General features: G+C 33.2%; 1 protein-coding gene and 1 long non-coding RNA gene across 2 annotated transcripts in view; one reads left to right on the top strand and one right to left on the bottom strand.

Annotated features, from left to right (window-relative positions):
* LOC128554399 (uncharacterized) overlaps positions 1-24,510 on the top strand; it is a 47,131-nt gene that overhangs the window by 5,146 nt on the left and 17,475 nt on the right. The gene's annotated exons all lie outside the window — the stretch shown is intronic.
* LOC128554400 (uncharacterized) lies at positions 2,380-6,429 on the bottom strand. Its single transcript, XR_008369599.1, has 3 exons — positions 6,269-6,429; positions 3,740-3,785; positions 2,380-2,509 (listed from the first exon to the last, which is right to left on the bottom strand). It is a non-coding gene; the product is annotated as an uncharacterized LOC128554400 (long non-coding RNA).

Raw genomic sequence — 24,510 nt, 5'->3', positions numbered from 1 at the left:
AAATGGCAGGATCAGTATAATGATATAGAACGTTCTAAAGTTATTCTGTGTTGAGGTTCTAATGACATTTTATGACGGATAAGTCTGCAAGTAAGACACAGAACGATATCCACTATATTGCGTTGCGAAGCAATCCACTCGAAACTGCGTTGCGTTAGGTTTTCGGACGATTTTTCTAAAACTAACCCGAATAATTCTTTGAAAATACACGTGCATTGTTTTAAGAGAGTACCCTTTAGATAAGAAGTGTTTTGATGATTACTTGTTCCCGATAAGGACTATATATGATGCGATATTGTCAAAAACTGACATAAATTTCGTTCCCCCGCCGGACTGTACAGAAGTGTTTAAATAAACGACACAAATCTCAGCTAAATGGACACCTGTGCTTAAATACGGAGACATTTGCGCTCCAGGTGTACCCATCGTTTTCATTCAATACGTTATATTAACAGGTAGGAATTCCTTTAAATCATACTTACAAGACCGGAAATTTACACAATCTGCCATATTTCTCCATCTGTTCTGCGTAAAATTCACCACTCAAACAACGTTGGAACTACTTGATCTGATTAAGCTATGGCCAGTATGAGGATGCATGGGCGTAGATATTGATTTGTTTTCGATATATGGTCAAAAATCAAATGAAAATTAAATTTATTTCAGCATTATGACGGTATGTTGTTTCTGTTATAATTCACCTCATGCCAAACAAAATATATTAGTTAATAGGTTCAAAACATTTATATGTATATTTATGAATATCTAATATTTATCTGTGGCTGTAAAATGAATAAAATGATTTCATAGATTTACACGGTTTAAATCAAATTTTGAATATTAAGCATTGAATTCCGAAAAAAGAACTGTTTAAACAGGCCCCACTTCCAGACAGTCAAGCGCTTTTAAAAACTCACCATTTTCAAGGAACTGTTACACATGTTTGTTTTGATGCATTTGTAATAGCGTGCGAGTGTTGAAATTTCACATAACTATGTGGAACACAGTTTTCAACGATTGTTTATTTTTATTTCTTTACAAATGGCATTCATTTTCAAAGGGGGACAACTTTTTCAGAATATTTTCAGTACGGGACAGTACGGCAGAACATGTAATGGTCAGGTAAATTATTGGTAACGATGTTGTTCGTTTATAAAATATTTCTGTGTTTTGGTGATATACTCCTAAACCTTAAAATTGATTATAAAAGAAACAAATGTCAGTGTACCTGTGCATTTAGTGTTATATCATTATCTAAGGTCAAACATATTTTTATTACACCAAGCCATTTATTAAACTCCTATTCAAATTCACCTCTAACATTTATGTTACAAGCTTCTTGTTACACAAGCACCCAAAACTTCCTGTAGCTCTCAGACACATTGCTACTAGCTTCACATATACAATACTGCTTGTTACACCCATTAATCTAGCTGCAATCAAACCACCTGTTACACCTATTCATCTATCTACTATCAAACAACCTGTTACACCTATCAAACCAACTGTTACACCTATTCATCTAGTTACTATCAAACAACCTGTTACACCTATCAAACAAACTGTTACACCTATTCATCTAGCTTCTATCAAACCAACTGTTACATCTATTCATCTAGCTTCTATCAAACCAACTGTTACACCTATTCATCTAGCTTCTATCAAACCATCTGTTACACCTATTCATCTAGCTTCTATCAACCCAACTGTTACACCTATTCATCTAGCTTCTATCAAACCAACTGTTACACCTATTCATCTAGCTTCTATCAAACCAACTGTTACATCTATTCATCTAGCTTCTATCAAACCAACTGTTACACCTATTGAATCATCTAGCTTCTATCAAACCAACTGTTACACCTATTGAATCATCTAGCTTCTATCAAACCAACTGTTACACCTATTCATCTAGCTAGTATCAAACCACTTGTTACATCCATCTTTAAATTACTTTCAAACCACTTGTTACTTCAATTCATCTAACTACAATCAAACCATTTGTTACTCCAATTTATCTAGCTACTATCAAACCGCCTGTGACACCCATTCATCTTGCTGCAATCAAACCACTTACTACACCAACTCACCTAACTACCATCAAACCACTTGTTACACATATTCTTCCAGTTACTTTCAAACTACTTGTTACATCCACTCATCTAGCTACTATCAAACCATTTGTTACACCAATTTTTCAAGCTACTGGGGAACTACTTGTTACACCCACTCATCTAGTTACTTCTCACAGTCATAAGCATGCTACAATAAAACTCATCTTTCAAGCTTCTAGTCAGAATACTCAAACCCCAAGCATTTTATTACTTTTAAAATGTTAATATTATTTATTAAGTAAATCACTCCCACCAGCTATGTTATAGTGAGGCACAAAGCAAGCAATGACACCTATATATATGTGCAGAACACATTACCTTTTCTCTCAGAGCAGCGAGAGCATCCAGTTCCTCTTTCAGTTTACCTATCTGTTCTAGCATGTCAGCTGGTATCCCTACAAATTTATAATAAAAATTAAACTGTACTTGGTTTTGCTAATGAAAGAAAATGCCAATTTATGGGATGTTTTACTGTGTGTTTTGTCTTCTTGGGTTTTAAGTTGTACTTAATAGGTTGCACACAAACAGCTACTTTCCAACTTTAAATGGAACAGACACTGACACAGGGTTTTCCCTGACGCATAAAATCCTGCGTTTTGACGCATTTTTGCCTGAGATGACCCTTTCTTGACGGGACCATGAAAAGCTCTCTAAGATCCTTTTGTGAAAGGATGTACCAATTTTTGGTGCGAAAAATACTTGAAGATGAAAGTCATTTACTTTTATCAAATTAATCATTATTTGTGTATACAAAAAATATTTATGAATTTGAAACTGTTGTTTTTTTCAAACTGTTTGGTTCGGAGGTTTGGTTCTAAAATTCTCGCCTTTAAAAGATTAAGTTTTCATTGCGAAATCGTACTGCCTACGGTATCTTGTATTGTGAATCCAAATTGATGATCAAATAAGTAGCATGTCCCCCAGAAATTTCAAATGACCCCTAAATTCTAACCTTAGGGGGAAATATGTCCCTCATTTTGAAAAGTCTAGAAAAAATCCTGCATTGACAGCCACTTAGGTAGAACAACTAATCTCTGACAATAAACACATCTGGCTGGCCAATTATATATTTGTTTTATTTCTGGTAAAAAGTGACTTGCTTGTTGTATTAAGGGTAAAGAAATATCTTGGCACTAATAAAACCCATATATAGCTAGACTTCTTATGAGACAAATATGTCATATAATAATGCAATAATCCATACAGATATTCTAATCAAGTTATATTAAGCAGACTTTTTTTATCAAATATACCAAAATAAAGAAATATTACACAAAAATAAGCCATGTTTGGAAAACAAAAAACACTGGAATGATTCATGAATAAATCAACTAGGGCTGGAACGATTTAAAATTTTGAAACCGGTTATTCGTTTGTGTGAAATCGCATCGAACCGGTTAATCGGCCTCCATATTGAAAATGCTGTTTTCTTTCCTGACGACAGTATCAAGGTACTTTCGGCAGCTGACTTCATTTGAAACTTACGGACTGTATCCTTTGCAAGTAGTGTGATAATAAGTCATATTTTATTTTAAATATATCATGTCAGGCAAACAAGAGACTATTGATTATGTTGATGTGTTTAAGTGGAAATATACTGCAGGTCAATGAAAGTGTTTAGTTACCTAATCCTTCAATAGCAGACTTGTCTAACTTGTTCTTCATTTCTTCCTGTAATAAACAATGAAACTGGTGAACATCAAAATAGTGATTATCACTCTGAATGCCAGTCCCCTCCCCTTCTACCTACTGATGGTGGTCTTAGACTTATGTCTGAGTATGTTGGAATTGGTTTGGTTTGTATTTAGAATTCTTAATTTTCAGTGTTATTCAAGAATCAATGAAAACTAATTTGCATAAAACAGGAAAAACTAGAGTTGTCACAGGAGTGACGAATTATACCCCCCACAATATGGCCTTGTCACAGAACTAAGCCAATGTCAAAGCCGAAATTGCTTGACCTTTGACCTACTGACCACAAAATCAATAGAGGTCACCTGCTAGTCATGATCAACCTCCCTATGAAATTTCATTATCCTCCGCCCAAGCGTTCTCAAGTTATTGTCCGTAAAAGGTTTAAATGACCTTTGACCTTTGGAACTCAAAATCAATACGGGTCATCTGCTTGACATGACCAACCTCAAGATTAAGTTTCCTGATCCTAGTCCCAAACATTCTAAAGTTATTGTCAGAAAACTGTTTAAATGTTCCGGGTCACTGTGACCTTGACCTATGACCTACTGACCTCAAAATCATTAGGGGTCATCTGCTAGTCATAACCAACCTCCCTATCAATGTTCATGATCCTAGGCTCAAGCATTCTCAAGTTATCATCCGGAAACCATTTCACTGTTCCGAGTCACTGTGACCTTGACCTTTGACCTACAGACCTCAAAGTCGAATTTTATCCGCATTTCATGATGTTACACCTGTGTACCAAAATTTATGATCCTAGGCCCAAGCGTTCTCAAGTTATCATCCGGAAACCGTTTAACTGTTTCGAGTCACTGTGACCTTGACCTTTGACCTACAGACCTCAAAGTCGAACTTGACCTGCATTTCATGATGTTACACCTGTGTACCAAAATTTATGATCCTAGGCCCAAGCGTTCTCAAGTTATCATCCGGAAACCGTTTAACTGTTCAGGGTCACTGTGACCTTGACCTTTGACCTACTGAACCCAAATTCGAACTTGACCTGTATTTTCTAATGTTACACCTGTTTACCAAAAATTATTTAAATCGGTCAAGCCTTTCATGAGTTATCATCCGGAAACCATGAAAACCAACAGACCAACCGAACGACCGACCAACCGCCAAGCTCACTCCTATATACTCCCCCCCCCCCCCCCCCAAACTTCGTTTTGTGGGGGTATAATAATAAACAAATAAGCTGTGTTTCCAACAATTTTCTTATAGAATTTTCAATTATGGGACAGTTAACCTGCTTAGTTTTAACTTGGGTTTCAATGACTGGAGCACTAGTTTTCAAATGATTTTAATACGTTCTACCCATGATTGTGGAACAACTTTGCAATTGTCCCTAACAAATAAGTCAACTACATATAGAGACCGTACCATAGCTCTTCGCATACTTTGATTTTTCAAATTAAAGTGATTTTTACAAGTGCACCGGTTACGATAAAAATGTAAACAACGGACTCTGTCTATGAAACTTTGAAATGAATGAATGACAGTCGATCTTAGTCATAATACTGATTGACAGTGAATGCTAATGACTCCATGTGTTGCAGAAAGGTATTTAGTTTGTAACTGTAATCTCCCATCAATTGAAATCCTCTCAAAACTGGTAAAATAATTACTTATATTTGGACAAAACTCACCGTCTTTGCCGTTCGACAGCTGCAAAAAGGGCAAATATAAAATATTCAGTGTAAGTAATATTTCACTGGTACTACCAGTTAGTAAGTTCATACTCTGAACAACACGTCAGAGAAATTTAGGCAGATTTGACCGATTATGGCGTTGGCAGCATTAGATTATATTTTTTCTTTACACAAAAATTGCCGTTAGGTAACAAAGCGAATACGCCGATAATCCGGAGTTCACCGATTATTGTTCCAGTTCACGCAATGTAATCCAGCAATTAAACTGCATAGCTATTACCTACTGCTGTTATAGGGAAGTGGTAGAGTGTCTCAGGTGTGAGAGGTCCTGGGTTCGAGTCCCAGTTAGAGCTTAACTATTTAGATTTTGCTAAAGCATAGTTTTGCTGTTAATAGACTGTTCTAGATGTTCTAAATTTTTAGCACACAGTATCATGGATCATTATTTAGCAATCCAGATCAAAGTTGAATGTTAAATCAGATGCACCCAATTAGAAAATATTGACTATATTATGTCCCTTTTATGTTTATGCTCTCCATGTTCAAGAAGAGTTACATTTCCTTGATCACAAAATTTTCGTTAACATGAAAATATTAAATGCTCATAACTCCAGACTTCTGGTTAAAATATTGTCTATATTTCTGTTTTTGAGAAATATATGGACATTTGTCTTCATTTCAAAGCTTTTTAACTTCAAACCTATGATTTGAAAAACTTAGGTACTATCTCTACTACATACATCTTAATGGCGTAATTGCAAAAACATTAAGAAAATGATCTATCAACATAAAGCTACTGAAACTAACCTCTAGATCATCTACTCTCTTCTTCAGGGCTACATGGTCACTGTCCAGTTTTCCGAGCCTTTCCAGGACGTCAAGCAGTTGTTCTGAAGGACCTGGTGTGCTCACCCTTGATACTGGTCGTGACGACCCTGGCCGTGAAGGCTAAAAATAGTTCAACAATTATGATAAATGATAATTATTTCGTTATTACCATGATCACAATAAATGTACATAAATAAAAACATAAATATTGCTTTAATCTTTCAAGAGCACTTAAACAGTGCAACTTAGTTTACATAAGCCTATCACAGACTGCTCATAAACAAAAATCTTATAAAAGCATAATAATTAAAGGGAACTACATTCAAATCTGTATCAAGCAGCCAGCCAATGGAGATACCTAATCTGGCTACTTTAGGCAGGTGGTTACTTAAGACAAGTTGGAATTAGAGATAAAAAGTTAACTGATTTCCTGCTTATGGCGAGGGGTTGCTTTATACAGATGGCCACTAAGGCTGGTTGAACTGTATCTTGACTGAGCTTTCTTTTTGTCCCACCCCATCCACACCCACCCACACAGGCATGAAATGGTTACAATGATATTAACAGGCAAAAACAAAATCAGTTTTCCAAACTTCACTGTTTCCATACTCTTAAGAAGACCATTTTACATGGAGCATATACAATTAATATATCCTATAGCTGAACAAAGAAAGTTGTAGATCTAACTAGTGTCTTCAACCTCCAAGGAAAATACCATACAAAGATCAAAAGGAAAAAAATAAAATGTGCAAAAAATGAAATCAAAATTACCAATGAAAAGATTGTTAATTTATCATGTGATAAGAAGAATGGTTAGTCTGGTATCTCTGGGTGGAATTTCATTATCGAAACAAAATTATTGATCCAAGATTTGCAAAATATCATAATGTGTGCTTTTATTCAATACAGTCCTAGATTTTTAAATGTGTCAGTTTGAAAATGACCTAACGAAATATCTGATACACGAGTATCTGATAACGTTGTGAAACAGTATATTAAGCGGCTCAAAAAGCATTTATCACTTTGAATAAATAAAATCGCAATTGATCAAATACAATAAAGTGTCTGATACATCGTGATCCGAATGATTTAAGATAAATCGAAGACCTTTTATCAAACAATGAGCGTGATTTGAAATCTCTGTTGGTTACGTTAACACTGTCACAAACAACAAAAGTGCGACAATGAAACGCAACACGGGAATTCAAATGTATGATGGTCTGATTCAACCTACTTAGTAAAATAACAAAATATCTCATTTTCGTTTTGAAATGAAAGTGAATAATTAACTAACATCATAGGTCTATTAAAAATCTTTTCAAAACTTGTACATTAGGCCATACCAAATTGATTAATAGTTCTTCGGAAAATTTTCAAAAAAAATTGGAGCGGGCGAGCGAAATTTTTATTTTATTTATTTTTTCTCAATTTTGATTTTTTCAGAGGCGGGTAGATTTTACATGGAGCGAGCGGGCTTTTTTTATTTTTTTTCCCAGCTTGGACCCTTGAGGAGGCGGTTATGATTATACATGAAGTTAACATTTCTTTAGAAATAACACAGAAATCAAACATTTACAGTGTGGGTAACACAGTATATAGCTTTTCTATTATGTTTTAAAGACTACATGAATGATTTTGCAAATAAATTTTACCAAACCTCACTGAATCACTTTGGTTTTCTTTAGTTATAATTTCTAAGGGATGAGTGTCTTATTTTTAATTTTGATTTTTCTACATTAATCTGAAGGCCTGCCTATTTAACGGCACAGCATGAGGAATATTTAAGACAAAACAGGCACATGTGTGGAATAACATTTCTTCTGAAACACAGTTAGATGGCTTCGGCACATGAACAACTTTGTGCCCCTAGTGGAACTCCAACCCATAGAGGTGAAGGGAAGTAATAAACCACTTGACCAGTGAGACCAAACAGAGTTGGTCATACAGATGCTTCGACATTGCTCGAATCCCTTTGGAATAATTTCTTAACAGATCAGGCTAGCTTATGTTTTTGTGGTGGAGATTCATTTCAGGCAAAAATGATAACAAGATTGACAAAGAATGATCCCAATATGGCCACCCTTAAAGTGTTATATGGCCTACCTTAAAGTGTTGTTTGTTTTGCTTTGACTGAATTAGAAATTTAGAGTTAGGGTCTGTTTTTTTTTCAGTTTCTTTTTCGTTCTATCAATTCACAGCCAAGTAATAGACAAACAGGCAAAATTGGGGTTACAAAAGGACAGATTTTATATCTACACTACTTATTTGAAAAGCTAAACAATTTTTAAATCGACTAAATGCGTTTCGATAGAATATCTGACTGCTGTACTAAAGAAGTTACGTTCAAAAGGATTTGGGCCTAGACAATGTGATAGGCCGGTCAGGATCTGTGAACAAACATTTTTTTAAGATAGTAGTCGGCCTCAGCTTTGGGCTCTAGATATAACATACTGAACTAAACAACTGATATTATATATTTAAACTTTGTCAATGCAGTATGATCTGATATTCAATCAATTTAAAGGTTTTTTCCTCTCCTATTGACGTAATCAAACAAACGTTTCTAACTTTAAACAGAAAAGTAAAATTTCTAGGACAAATTTCAAGGCAAGGTTAAAAAAGTTCATCAGTTTTTTTCTGCAGACTGTTCTTTAACAGTATATTATAAGTATGTAAAAAAATGCTTAAGAGAACTAATTTAAACTCAATTTGGAATAAGGTTTCAATGTATTTCTCAGTTTGTTTTAATGCATAGTAAAAATTATATAAAAAAATTGTCAGCTAAAAAGGATTTAAATTCTAAAATGTGCAACACAAAATTAAAATATAGTATTTTAGACAATTTAGATTTAAAACTTTAAGAAAAATGTGTGTTCTAAGACAGGAGGCAGTAAAAAGTCTTATTTAGAGTACTCAAGCTTGGGGACAGAAATGTAGCAATGAATAGATAAAAGAACCCAGTCCATCCGCAGGAAAAATCCTTCATAAAAACCATTTGAAAGAAATAATGAAGCTTTTTTAAAAAGGGGAAATTACATTGCATGTTGGTGAAACTCTGTACATGTAAGGGAGTTTTAATATGTAACAATTAAGGAATGCATTTGGAAAACTAACATAATTATGCCCCCAAAAAGGCACACATCACATAGGGAATATTAGGACATCGATGGTAGTACAGTTAAGTACTGTGCAATTGGTTTTTGTAGCAAATTACTTTGATTTCTATATTTAACCTCCATAATTATCATGAAAGTACATTGTGTGAAAGAATAAAGTCCATTCAATTAAAGTCAAGGATACAGACAGAGATTATGACCATTACCTGAAAATAATACTTTTTTCTGAAAATACCTCAAAATATATAGAATGTTCTTTAAAATGTATATGTATATCTTTTAACCTTCATACTTGCATGTTTCAATTAAATGGAGAACTGTATACTGTACTGAAAAAAACCCTTATAACCCTTAAAAGTGTCTTTGCCAGTTTCTGTAAAGTTAAATTTCATTGGAAATCCTTTAAATCAGGGAGAATTATCACTGAAGCACAAAGAACCTTAATAAGACTAAGTGCCTTTGCCTGTGACCTTGACGTTGTAGGTATGAACTTGAATTTTGCATTTAACCAACTATTTCATTTGTGTAAAGTTTCGTTGGAACCCCTTGAATTGTTTAAAAGTTAAAGCTAAAACGTATTGATTTTCTGAAGGACAAACTAACTAGCTAACGGGCAGTGTGATTATTCTATGTCCTCTCTGTGGAGGCATGAAAAGTTGCTGTGAATAAGTAAAAGTGATCAAGCATTCTCTACCTAAATTTCAAAGTTACATTGTGAAACATAATCACATCTAGAAAATGTCCTATTTTTCACTCACACAGTTTTCAATCAAATTTAAGGGAAAAAAAGGGAAGCAAGGAAATAATATACATTGAGAGAGCCTAAACCTTAAATTTTGATATAATCAAAAATGGTTTGGATGTTTTTGTGATGCTGTTGTTCTTGATGAGACCTTTGGTGATTATGATGATGATTGTGATGATGATGATGAACATGCAAAAAGGTCAGCAGTAATTGAAATAATGAAAACGAAGATAATTCATGAATAATGCCAGACAAAGTTTATCAGTCATGAATAATCTCACTGAAATCAGTAATAACTGAATTGATGAAACTGCTACTGTTGGGTGGTGATGATGATGACGATGATGGTGATGATGATGATGATGATGAATAGCTGTCTTACCAAAGTCAGATGCAAAAAATTTGCTACTTGTACACACATCACATTGTGTGAATTGTGTACACAACAAAATATTGTTTGTATGATACTGATGAAGCTGGTGTGATTGATGATAATGATGATGATGATGATGATGGTAGTGATAATGACTAAGTGAAAGTGTGCATTTTGACATTTTGTGCAACGTATTTTGAATATATAGATGGAACTCACTATCAGCACATGCATTTCATGCTTTTTTTTATACAAGTACATTTACCGCCTCATAATATACATTGATGCACATGTATCTTTACAATCTTACCCTCATCCTATGTGACCGTTTTGCCTAAAAATTAAACAGTATATACAAACTGCATGCTATGCCAACAAAATCATGCTAAAAAGGAGGGATTAAGTACATAAAAATCACATCATGATATTACAATAATAACCATTATCATGCATGTGCAACAGTGCCTACTTACATACTTGCTTAATGGGCCTAACCGTTTAGATGCCTATTTTCAGGACAGTTATGAAAAAGAAATTCTTTCTTTTACATTTTTCTTTTCACTATAATAAACTAGATGAGTTTACCTAACTCAAACAGGCGTGCTTTAGGACAACTAAGAGTCAATCTAAATTGTCAACAAATATTACACTGCTGAAATATCATTTCTTTCAAAAGTTCTATTGAAAGTGTAGACAAAATCATTGAAAATGTAATTGAGGTAGCAAAATCTTGATATAACTTTATTCAATATTCAATTCCCATGACAAAATAATGAAATTTTCTGTTTAGGAAAAGGCCGTCTATACCTTTGAATTCAAGCCGAAACAATTAATGAATTGGCATGCATACGTAAATACTAACAATAAACTATTATCCAAACCAAAAAGTTTAATTGAAACCAAACAGGGAAAGCAGACATTGATCTAACATAACATGCCTTCATTCACACTGAGTTTAATACCAATCAATTATACACAGCAAGTACTTTGAAATTTTGACATGCGTTTTTTTTCATTCCGAGTGTTACAATATCTATAATACCAATTCATGAGTTGTAACTATCTCATTATCATCAGACAGTACTTGTCTACTAGTGTCTATCTCTTTAACTATGTCTTTGTTTGCTTTTGAATCTGTAGCAACAACTTGCTTATCCTAAAATTGAGAGGTTAGTGAGATACTGAAATAAACATGTTGTGACTGGAATTAGCCAGGGCTCAGTCCCAATACATCACTCATTCTAAACGATTGTCTACAAACACTTGAACGGGTGTATCAAGATAAATATCTGAAGTGTTTAATACCTCAAAATTTTGTCTTTTTGTTGAGATTTTTACGTTTTACCTCCTTACGATTATATACAGAGGTAAGTTTGCCTATTAGTGTTCCCATATCTGGAAAACTTGACAACTTTAATACAGAAAGAGGTCAATAAGGACATTTTGACAAAGAATATGTATCTAAAATTAGACTCCTATATTAACAGTAAAACAGGGCTCAACGTAACCAGTCTAATATATTAGACCTTGATGTAACCGAATCATCATAACATTATCTTTTTCCAATATTTCAAATTTTCATTTTCCATACTTTTTTTCTAGATATGTAAAAACCCTGGATAATTCTATATGTCAAATATTTAAATTCAACTGGAGTCTGGATGAGCAACTTTTTTCACGTCTATATATCTGGACTAAAAAGGGAAACCCTTTCTGTTTCTTAAATATTAGTACCTCCACATGAATATCACAAAAACCTGTAACCACATTTAGACAAAAAAAAATACATAAAACTTTTTATATATTTAAACATGCTTTAAAAGCAATATTATTGTAAAACACCAAGCCATCGTTCAAATCATACTGTTATATTTACATTCGTAGTCTTACATGTGCAAATTTTCTCTGAAATAAATAGTATTTTCACATTACACCAACATCGTACAGTCAGGAATAATACCAACTCTGTAAATCTTTAAACAGGGAAGATAACTAGCTGCAGTTTATAGCTAGAGATAACTTGCAGTCTTCACTATATTTGATATTTGCACCCTTACCCTGCTAAATATCTAAAATGGACTGGTCCATCATTCAATTTGGGCCATACCACTTATTATTCAAGGGGTGTTCACTGAAAAATTACTGACTGAATAGAGACAGTGCAGACCATGATTAGCCTGCATGGATGTGCAGGCTTATCTTGGTCTGCACTAGTCGCAAAGGCAGAATAACTCGCCGCCAGCAGGCTAAAGGTTAAAACACATGCAGAAAAAAAGTACAGGTAATCTATGTAGTTTGTTTGCATTTTTAGAGGCTAAAGTAGACTCGTAGTGATAATCAGCCATTTCTGAGCAATTAGGTATTCATGTGTGCTATTACACCATACTTTTGTCCTTTAACAATAATGTAGCCCGAGCATATGCAGGGTGCCCAACCCAAGTGACATTTGGATACCATACACACAGAGGAAATGTCCCTATTCTGGTAAGATTTTGCCTATATTTTCCTTATTACCTGACGGATTTTCAAAAATGAAGAGCGTCAAATAAAGCAAAATGAGTGCTTTCCTCCGCACAAAGTCATTTGCATTCTGTTCTCATTACTTTTCTCAAACACTTTCGCAATTGGGTGAGGTGTTTAAGAAAGGTTCTCAGAACAGATAGCAGATGTTTTGTGCGGAGGAAAGCACTCATTTTGCTGTCTATGATGCTCTTTATCATATGAAAATCTGTTAAGTAAGTAGGAAAATATGGGCAAAATGTTATCTGAATTGGGACATTTTCTCCCTGTGTAAGGTATCCAAAGAGTCACTTGGGTTGGCCACCCTGATATGGCTTTCTGTAACAAACAGGGAATGTTGAAATCACATAAGGATCTGAGAATAAATTATCAAAAAGGAAGCTGCTGATTGTCATTGCGAGACCTCCATAAAGTATGTCACAACAAAGATGCAAACATTATCAAAACTACCAACTTTATAGTCATTCTGTGCTATAACAACACAGCTACCCATAGCTGGTTAAAAAAAAATAAAACAACTACCGGTACCAATGTTATAATTATTGTACAACTTTTTTGTATTTTTTTTATAGGTACTTAAAATGATATTTGGAACGTTTAAGTGTATGCGCTTAACATTATAGATACAAAAAGATGTAGTAAAGGATAATACTCGATTCGAATTAAGCTAGATACTTGTAAGGTTTCTTGTGAAATAATCAAAGATTATTTTATTTGTTTAACTTGTCAAATAAGGTCAGAAGAACATTAGCGGACATATAACGAGTACATTCTGTCAAGTTGATATATGATGCATCTATGTTATTGTTTATTATATCAAACCCACACGTTTTATACGTCAAATTGTCAGACAGTGCATATAACTGATGTTAGAGAATTGCTATATATTGCTGTTTTAGATATCTCGGATAGTCAGAAAGGGTCTAAGACAGAGCAGGTTTAGGCCAGTTGTCCGGACCGAGACCTAGGAAATGGGTCTCGTAGATATTAAGATTAAGTTAGGCTTTAGCTATGACTCTTGTTAAGATCAGACGTAAGAAGTTACAAAATGAATTATGAAAGTTATGTACGAAATATTCTACTGTATAGATAAACATCAAAAACATTCAGACTCGTGTTGTGTTACGTTACATTCTGTTGCTTTACAATTTAAATCAAAATTAACATCTGGATATCTTTTCATTATTAACATTGTCGATAATATGTCAATCCTAGTCAAGATTGTGATTATTTGTCTATAGAAAGCGGCATGTGTTATCTATTGATTCAAACAATTTGATAGGTTTTACGGCGGCATTCATATATCAATGTACCCCTTTTATCATGTTTGTATTAATGGATTTCAACGGTGTATCATTGCAAAAATCAATGTTAATAATATTCGATAAATGGTTATATTTTTTTCCCATAATTTTAAGGACACATTTTCTTTGATAGGTCATTTCCTTTCCGATAATTATGGTTGGCGAAGAGTAAAATTTTCAAGAAATTTTCAATAAACTGAAAATTCGCTATGGATGTTTACTTGTAATTACAAGGATTAAGATATTTTTCTGATGTTCATGCATGTGTTAAGTTGGTCTTTAATGCAAACCTTTAAGATAAAGTCCCTTCTTGTCTTTATATAATATATGATTTTTCGACAGGGTTTATACATGCCATAAACACCAGAAAAATAATTTATTGTATATTTTGATATTAATCAGATTTTAATACGTGTTTTAATACCAGCACCACAACTGGACGTCAAAGAATGGTATTCGATGTCAAAGAAAAAAAGCACGGATCGTCAAATCGAAACGTTTGTGGACATGAACGTTAAAATACAGAAGAGTATGAAAGATAATATAAATTCACATTGCAGAGCCAATAATGTGAAAAAGCCATCAGCAAAAACGTCTGTAAAACTTTTGTACAATGACCAGTTTAACCTCAGTTGCATTACTATTCCTAAGATAGGATCTGCTTTCACTACACAAATGTTTGCCGTATTACAACATGGACCATCCTATGCAAAATACAATCTAACTACACCCCGTCAATTAGTTAAATACACGTATAGAAAAAGTAAACTATTTTTCTATGATCGAAAATTGAAGAACACGTTGACTATCATTCCAGTTCGAAATCCGTTTTCCAGATTATTTTCTGCATTTGTGGATAAGATATATTTGCCACACTGCATTCCGTTAGGATTAGATATAATTGCCCATCAACAAAATAACAGCTTGCGAAATATCACAGGTCTTAGGAAATCTGGTCCTTCACATACGGGATTACTTTGGCTCAACTTTCAGGACTTCCTAGAATATGCGTCGGATCCTCGTATAAAGAGAAAGGTGATGTCTAATCATTATGGACCATGTTTCCCAAGATGAAAATTTTTTATATGTAACTCAAATCACTACGTTACAGTCAAACAGGAATCATTTGAAAATGACATGAAATACGTTCTGCAATCGGTGGGTATAGATTAAAAACAACCGAAAACATATGACGCTATAAGGAAATTACTGTATGAGTCACGTATTGAAAGCAGCATACCAGGAATAATCAAAGATGCATTTTTTCGTGCACAACTTATTGCTAAAGTATGGACTGGACCCATTATTGCTCAAAGACTGTGGCAGTCATTTCAAATTCAGGGATACATCAGTAAGTACATGCCCTTTCCAGATCGATATTTCAGTAATGAATTGGCATATTCCAATGTAAGCTTTATAGTGAATGTTTTCCTCCGTGAAATGAAAAAGGGCACATTGAGTCGAACGGAAAGCAGGCAACAAAGACAAGAAGCAATGTCAGAAGCTTACAAAGGCGTCTCCAAAAGGGTTACAAGAAAAATACAAGATATGTATGATTGTGATTTTAAGGCTTTCGGGTACGATAAGACTTTATCATAACAAAGTGGCAAAAAAATGGATACAAAAGTGATATATCTACGTATTCTGCAGAAGAACAACTACTTATCTAATGAACCTTAGAAAAGGCAATTTTACAGAATCAATCTTTCAGGACAAACGGGACCCAGTTCTTTGAACACAACATCTTCAACTATAAAACGACACTGTCCAATCGGGCCTGACAGATATTTAAAGACTTGTGTGAAACTTTTGATAACATATTATTTACCAATTAAATATATACCCTGTTAATAATATGTAGTTTAAAACGTATCTAAGTATGTCGATTGTGACTTTGTATTATTTCTATAAATACCCTCAATGTTCAAATTGGAAAGAAAAAATGTCATTTTCTGTTCTGTTCCATTGTTGTTTCAGCTGTTCATCTATTGTATCTATTAATACAGCAGCTCGAAATGTGAATAATGCATTGTTTAGACCAACAAAAGCTCAGATCAAGATTCTATGAGCAAAGCTTAGAGTTGTGCATACATGTAGTATTGTAAAATATATATGTTTAAATAGTGACTGATACAAGATATAGAAATAAACTGTAACTTGATAAATTTCGGAGGACCTCTTACAGTTAATCATGAAATCTGCCTAATGTCTAGAAGTATGTAAACTCACACATAACCATTTTAAGTATATATGCAGGATATAACAGGAGTGTCTTTTCAGACTGAATTTATTAAACAGTTGAATGAAATAATTAAAATGCGAGGCACTGTCGAGCTTTTTTTCAATTTCATTCAACGTTTTTAATAAATATATCAATGCGGAAAGTCACAACTGTAATATTCTATTATCACATGTTAGCTTTTGCTGTCAAAACATCAAAAGTTTTACTTTCTTTAACTATCATAAATAAGTCAATTTGACCAACGTCTCCTATACTTAAAATGACGTCGACGTCAAAGCATACACTCATATAATACCAAATTTACATAATAGCTTTATTTCACTCTCGCGGCCTCAAACATGTGATAAATCATTTCTAGTGTTGATGCTTTACAAATGCAAATTAGAACAAATATTTGTAAATACATATTCTTCTTTTTCTTATGTTTCTACCTGATGATAGGTCAGGGGTTAATTTTTGAAATATCAAATGATATTATCATTTTCAGTTTTAGATTCTCTACGTAAATTCTCTTCTTTATACTGCACATGAAAACATTAAATGTTGACATTTTTCCACAATTTTAAAACAAAAAATCACATCCCCTGCTCAAACTCCTGACTTACACATTTTGTAGAACATCAGTTCATTCATGTTTTTGCAGAATTATTTATTTTGGGGAAGTTTGAAAGGTTAGTTTACAAGGTTTACAAGAATATTTCTGAACAGAAACATTAAACTGGTTTGGCGTTAAATAGACATTCCAGTTTATCTAGTCCAATCAGCTACTAGAGGTTTTCAAATTTTTACTCACTTAATTGTTTATTATACCATGTCACACAGCAACCTATTAAGCGAATCCATTATGTAAAAATATTTATGAGCAGAAACAATAAATTGGTTTGGCCTTATATTAAAAATTCCAGTTTATCTAGTATAAACATCCAATCAGCTACCAAAGGTTTAACATTCTGAACTCACTTATTTGTTTATTATGCCAGGTCACAAATACCTATTAAGCAAATCCATATGTAAATCATTTAACTGGCAAATATGTGGGTTACTAATTGCCACCTTCAGGTTCAGAAGTTATGTCAATGATGTTTGACAGCTAAGAGGTTTCTGTATTTTGTAGAACTGCATACGTGTGGTTGTAAAATTTAAAATGTTTAATTTCATTTACATATAATTTAAAGCTTATAATAATTCTTCTTCAAGTGATGCAATAGGATACGCAAATTGTTTCAGTTTGACTGAATGATTTATATGACATAGTCTCGTGGTTTAGTCGAATGTAATATTTTTATAATTAGCCAATCACAAATGATACGTCCTTTGCAGAAGCTTTTGTATAGAAATGACTCTTTGCAAACTGATTAAGTGACGTTCATAGAAATTTATACGCGGCGAATGGTATATAACATAATGACTTTCATATAGTTTCTGTAGTATTACTTCTCCTCATTGTCAGTGCTATCATTGATGTTTTTTATAACATAAATGGATACTTAGTTTTGTTAAACAATTATGTATGCTTATATAGCTCTAGTAAAAATAGTTACTCACAGCTTTCCTTAATTTTCTTTTAAATGGTCCAGTGCAAACCATATATCCATAACAATCTAATACAATTTATATCAACATTGTATAGATATTTGGTATTACGACAGTAATGGAATTGAAATCATTCTTCGGTACAACTCGTATAATTTAAAAATTTGATCTATACAGTAACCACCAGTTATATAACAAGCTCCTCGGGAAAAGCAGGATGTGTTCGTCATATTTTTACAAACATACAGGGGAATTCCTTATAGACAGCATGTTAAGAGCGAGCTTATTTATATACATGTACTTAATTTTAATTTTCTTTGTATATATTTCACATTCTAATAACAAAATGTAGTTTATTTGATTAATTTTTGCTTTGTTTTGGTTTATTTTATTTTTCATAAGCAAGAGCAGGTGTCTTGCCAAAATCTTACACAGTCTTTTCTGACAGATGTTTAAAATGACAATTATTTATTTCTTATATACTTCACGCCTTGAAGCTTTACAATGGGACAGTTTGCTTATATGTTTATCACAAAAACATAGAATTTGTCTCGCATATTTATGTTATTATAAAATGTCTTTGAAATACATTATCTTTTTAATTAATCAACGATATGCTCTATCAAATGTTGTCTGTACTTGTAATTAAAATGATATATCTATTTCTAAATAGTAGCTAGTTGTGTAGCTGAATACAGCACATAAAACCTGATCATTATAGCGGACGATAGAAACATGACGCTTAATTAAAAGTTCTGAACATCTATTTGTTATTTCAATGCTTTTTTAAACATTGATACATGAACATATGTTCCTTATATCCAAATATTCACCGTTACCATGCCCGCTATAATTATTCAGTCTTTTCTACATATAGAAAATGGCTAGAATCAGGATATCTGAATACTTTACAAAAAACTATGTTTAATGATTATTCATATCTTTGAATATATGAAAAGACTTTACTTTACCATTAACACACTGTATAAATTTTATTATTGTCTACAACACAGGCAAGACTTTAGTAACAATGATTATTATTCATACTTTACAATATTACACACTGTATTAGACCAATTGCGAACAACATATGAAACAGATAGAGCTGATACAAAACATAACTAAGCCAATATGAGAAAAGCTGGGCCAATACGAGAAAACAGGGCCTATACGGAATTTAAGCAATCTGATTGGTTCAAAAGAGAGGGCCAATACGGAGAAGTCACTTCCGTTAGATTTTTAAATGACGCCATTTTGTTTTACATCAGAGTTATATATTACAATTTTTTCACATTTTTGACAAAAAGAATCATCTAACATGTTCATGTAATAACTGAGTATGACTTAGCGGACGTACGATGTCGATGTATGTCTTTATATATCACAACGATACTTTCGCTTATTCGATATTGTGTAAAAACAAGTGTTTCCTGTCAGTCTGACAATTTTCAAGGAAAATAATGAGAAAATATGCGAAACTCAGATTAATTAAAAAGATGAGACTTCTCTTTAACAGACATGTTGATAGTGAGAACTATTTGTGCAATGATAAATAGCGATTCACATGTGTCAGTTGTAAACTGCAAACAATTTCGGATAAGAATTAAACGAGGCATGGGGGTGTATAATATGTGCTTGGTTGGTTGTATTATCTTGATCAACACATATGTGTAAAAATTTTTGTCTCGTTGCCTGCAGCCTAAAAGGAAATGACTTTTAAAGCAGTTTTTATCACAGTTCAAATTAACAGAATATGATGCTAATAGGATAACGGAATGGGCCGACAAATGGTTTGTCAACTTTATTCCAGCAAAATCAGAATCTCTTGTCATCTCTCGTAAAAGGAGAAAACCATTTCATCCCTCCATCAGCATAACCAATTCTACAATCCCTTTTGTCGAGAGTCACAAACATCTCGGGGTAGTGATTTCTAATGATTGCACATAGCATCAGCAGATTGATTTGATCAAATCTAAGGCTTGGACCAGAATCAACATCATGAAACGGTGAGACACCTTTTAGATAGAAAATCACTCGAAGTCATTTATCTTTCATTTATTCGCCCAATTATGGAACGTGCATATGTAGTTTGAGACAACTGAAGCCAATACGAGAAAGATGATCTGGAGAAAATTCAAAACGAGGCTGCCCGTATTGTCTCTGGTTGTACCAAACTATGCTCCATTCATAACTTACAGCAAGAAACAGGACGGGAGCCCCTGTGGGAAAGGCGACACAAACTTGTACTTTTCTTTAAGATGGTAAATGGACTCGTCCCTGATTACCTGTCGTCCCTTGTTCCTGATACGGTAGGACAGGCTACACAAATGAGGTTGAGAAATGATGCCAATCTCCTCTATGTCCGTGGTAAAACTGTCCGATACATACAATCCTTTCTTCCATCTGCAATTGACAGCTGGAATGCTCTACCCAACGAGGCCAGTAGATCAGATGTTTAGACTCTTTCAAATCCTACCTAAATACCAACAAACCCAAACCCCAACTCACTGTTATATTATGGTGTCGGCGAGCACAGGTTCTTCACGCTCGTCTTAGAATTGACTGTAGCGGCGGTCTCAACCAAGATTTATTCTCAAAACAAATTATTCGTTCGCCTCTCTGTACTTGTGGCGCCATCGAAACTACATACCATTATCTGTGTCTTTGTCCCAACTTCTCCGATATCAGAACAGTACTTATTGACAGCATAAGACCTCTAACGGACATCTCGCTCAAGAATCTACTCTACGGCGATGATAATTTAAGCTTGCAACAAAACATGCTAATATCTGACGCTGTACATCGTTTTTATAGCGTCAAGGCGATTTGACAATATTTAGTATATTAAGTATGCTCAGTCTGATAAGTCACAGGAGCCCTAACCATTCCTCGACTCTTCAATCTTCCCTACTTTCTTCTCGAAATTACCTCCCTTTTATACTTAACTTTGCGCATAAGGCTTCAATATTTGTTATAATCTCCTGCTAGTTAGCATTTATGATAGTAATTTCATAATCCAGTACGCAATTGCATAGGTAAAACAACTAGCGACTTTTTAAACCACACATAGTTACTACTTTTAATTAATACTGCTCAAAGATGAAGCTATGCTAAGTAAGTTTTAGATTATTACTAGATAATTTTTACGTACTCATTTTCACAACAGTTCACCATTTTCCTCAATTTCACAGTTTAACAAAACAGCTTATTTCAATGTATCTAAGATCGTATATTCAATGCCTACCGTCTTTGTATGCAATTCATCTGTTAGGAGAGGAACTATTTTAGTTAATTCTACCGTTCCAATCCTTTTCCTATTGTGTGAATATTTGTCAGTTGACATGCAAAAATGTACATTACGAAATAAATATGTTTAAACTAAACCAACCAAACCAAAGTAAGATAACTGATTTTTTTGAAAAGATAACATAGTAAATAGTTCTTAAGTCACCAAGAGACAAATGAACATTAACCTCAGTGTGTACATAGTACGTCTATATCTAGTGGAATATTTTACATTCTAAAATTACTGCTCACTTTTATTCTCTTGCCAGATCATGATCTTAAATTATGTTGCTTATCAACATCATATGAATGATGCAAACTATTTTAAATGTTTTATTCTATCAAAATGTAATTAAAGAAATACAGATTAGCTCACGCGGAAAGCCCACTTTCCGTTTTTCCTCGAAGGAAAAAGTCTTGCATAGCGAGCAATTCCTCCAAGTACTGCCCTTTCTAACTCGGAATACTGATTGTTATAGTTTTATTACTTTAGCGAAATTTCGTCGAGTCACTCCGAGAAATTACTTGACGGAACTCCGAATCCAAATTATACAGGTAATACTATAATGATTTCCGGTATTTTATGGCCACTCCGCCCGATTCCGAGTCTGTAAAAAACAACTTATCGGTCATTTCGAGTGACGCGTGATGATTTCACGAAACTCCGAGGCAGCATTCCCTTACCTTGATGGATTTTTTTATATATAATTAGCTTGTTCTTTTTACGGTTTAAAATTTGTGAATTTTGATATTAAAATAGTTTCTGACCATACAAATTAGATTAAGCAGCATATTTATGTGAAATGAATTAAATTATTAATCTTATAAAATTAAATTAACTTTCAAATGACCGCCGTTAAAGAAAAGTGATTTGTTAAATTTTAATATTGAAATAATTATTGACTTTGTGAATTACATTTAGAAATAAAGTTACGTAAAATGCACTAAATTAAGCATAATTTATAATAAGATCAACTTTAAAATAATAATCGCTAAAAAGTTAATTGTTAAGTATGATATTGAAACGCTTTCTGACTATGCTTTTTAAATAAGAAATAAATAATATGTAAAATGGATTAAATTTAAGAATTATATAAAACTAAACAAACTTTCAAATAACTGGCGTTAAAGAATACTGAGTTGTTAAATATCGTACTGAAATAGTTTCTGACAGTGCAAATTAAATTCAAAAACAGATTTATGTAAATTTAACTAAATTAATAACTATATAAAACTATAATGGCCGTTAAAGAATAGTGATCTTTTTATTGAAAATTATAGGAGAAATGATTAATTTTCATTATGAAAATGGTCTTTCATTTATTCATATGGAAGGAATTATAAAAAGGGAAAATAATTGCTGCCGTATCCACTCAAAAAGTCATAAAATGTTATAAATGTAAAATAGAAAGATGCTATTAAAATTATTATAAATTACTTTGTTTATTCGCGTATCACTATATAAAATATAATTATCTTGCTCCATGTAATCTGAATTCTGTCCTCGAGGTACTCGAAGATACAATTAAATTTGTGTAGGTAATTTTTTATTAGTCTCGGAGTCACTCCGGAACAAAAGAAAGCAATACAGGACTGTATTCCACTAATTGGATTTCATCTCGAGTCACTCCGAGGATTTCCTTCGAGTGACTTTGCATAAATCCTCGGAGTCAGACAGCGAAATTCCTTGACGGAAACTGGTTGACTCGAAGAAACTTCGAGTCGGAGCCTTGGTACTCGTTTTGGCCATCTTCCGAGAATCGAGTAGAATAGGTTTTCCGCGCGAGCTGATCTGTATTATTTAAGCAGTTTTCACTCTTATCTTGAAAGAGGCTTTTTGTACTTCATTGGAAAACTTCCAAATTGGTTTCACTTCCTTTCATTTGCTGTTAGTCTCATCTGTAAGTTCTTCTTCCATGTTTTGGTGTAGATTTAGTTTTTAAAATATTTCGATGAGTTACGCATAAAAAAAATCTATTATCATTTCTTGAGATTTTACGTGTCCTGTTTGCTGTAATCTATTACATTTAGATAACAGAATACAAAAATACACATTTGCAACACATTATAGAACATTGCATTGAGCACGAAGATAAAGAATATTGCGTTGTATTTTTATCATATTTTACAAAAAGGGACTAAATTCTTAACTATTACAGCAATTCCTTTTTACATTTTTTTTCGTGTAAAATATGTTATTGGATAAATATTTTCTATTTCTTATTAAAAACGAATTATTAATAACTGAGTTTTCTAAACCAGTTTGACATTTAAACGTGCCAGGTTCGTCTACTTTTGTTTACAGTCTTCACTACATTTGTATATCTTCTTCATACAAGTGAGTCATGAAGGTGGGAGAATAAGAAAGGACACTCATACTTACAAATGGGAAGATGAACCACTACGTTATGCTTCCCTGATGAAGGTTTGTAATTTCATTAAGCGTTTTTACGGCCACCAAAGCATTTAAACAAAATGATATTCAGTATTAAAAGGTGTTTCAATAATAGACCTTTTTGATTTTATTAGCTCAAAGTTCGTTAATGCCTTGACTACAAATGACAATATGTTTTCTGACCCTACTTTTAATGCTCGCCAGGGATAAAAAAGTAAGTACAGTCTTTCAAATAGGACCGGGAATCGTGTCACTTAGACTTACAAAGTTTGTTGAGATCAAGTAATCTGTAATAATATTTATTTCTTTCCTCATACTGACACTAGTATTTTCTTAAAAACAATTTTCTATCTAAGCTCATCTCAACAGAGTCAGAGATAAGAGATAATGTATTTTTCTCTGAAAGTACTATTAAAGAGGATTTTATGGTAGAGATATTTATTTTAAAGGACTCTAACGACTGATCCTAGTCTACGTGTAACTCTTTTCTTTTAAAAGCTATCATTTTGTTTTTAGAACTTAAACACAAAGTACACTTTTCTAAGCCTTCATGTATAAATGAAAATGTTTAAATCTGGCTGATTGTTTATAATAAGTAATTTATGTTGGAAGAAAAAAAAACACGGCGACTATATTAATCAACATAATTTTGTGAGGAGGTTAACGACCTCCCGGACGGAAATACATACTAAAAATAGAAAACAACCT

Source organism: Mercenaria mercenaria, unplaced genomic scaffold (genome assembly GCF_021730395.1).
Source record: "Mercenaria mercenaria strain notata unplaced genomic scaffold, MADL_Memer_1 contig_5009, whole genome shotgun sequence".
Lineage (NCBI taxonomy): Eukaryota > Metazoa > Mollusca > Bivalvia > Venerida > Veneridae > Mercenaria > Mercenaria mercenaria.
Note: the sequence above shows the minus strand (reverse complement) of the source record. Positions and strands in the feature narration are given on the sequence as shown.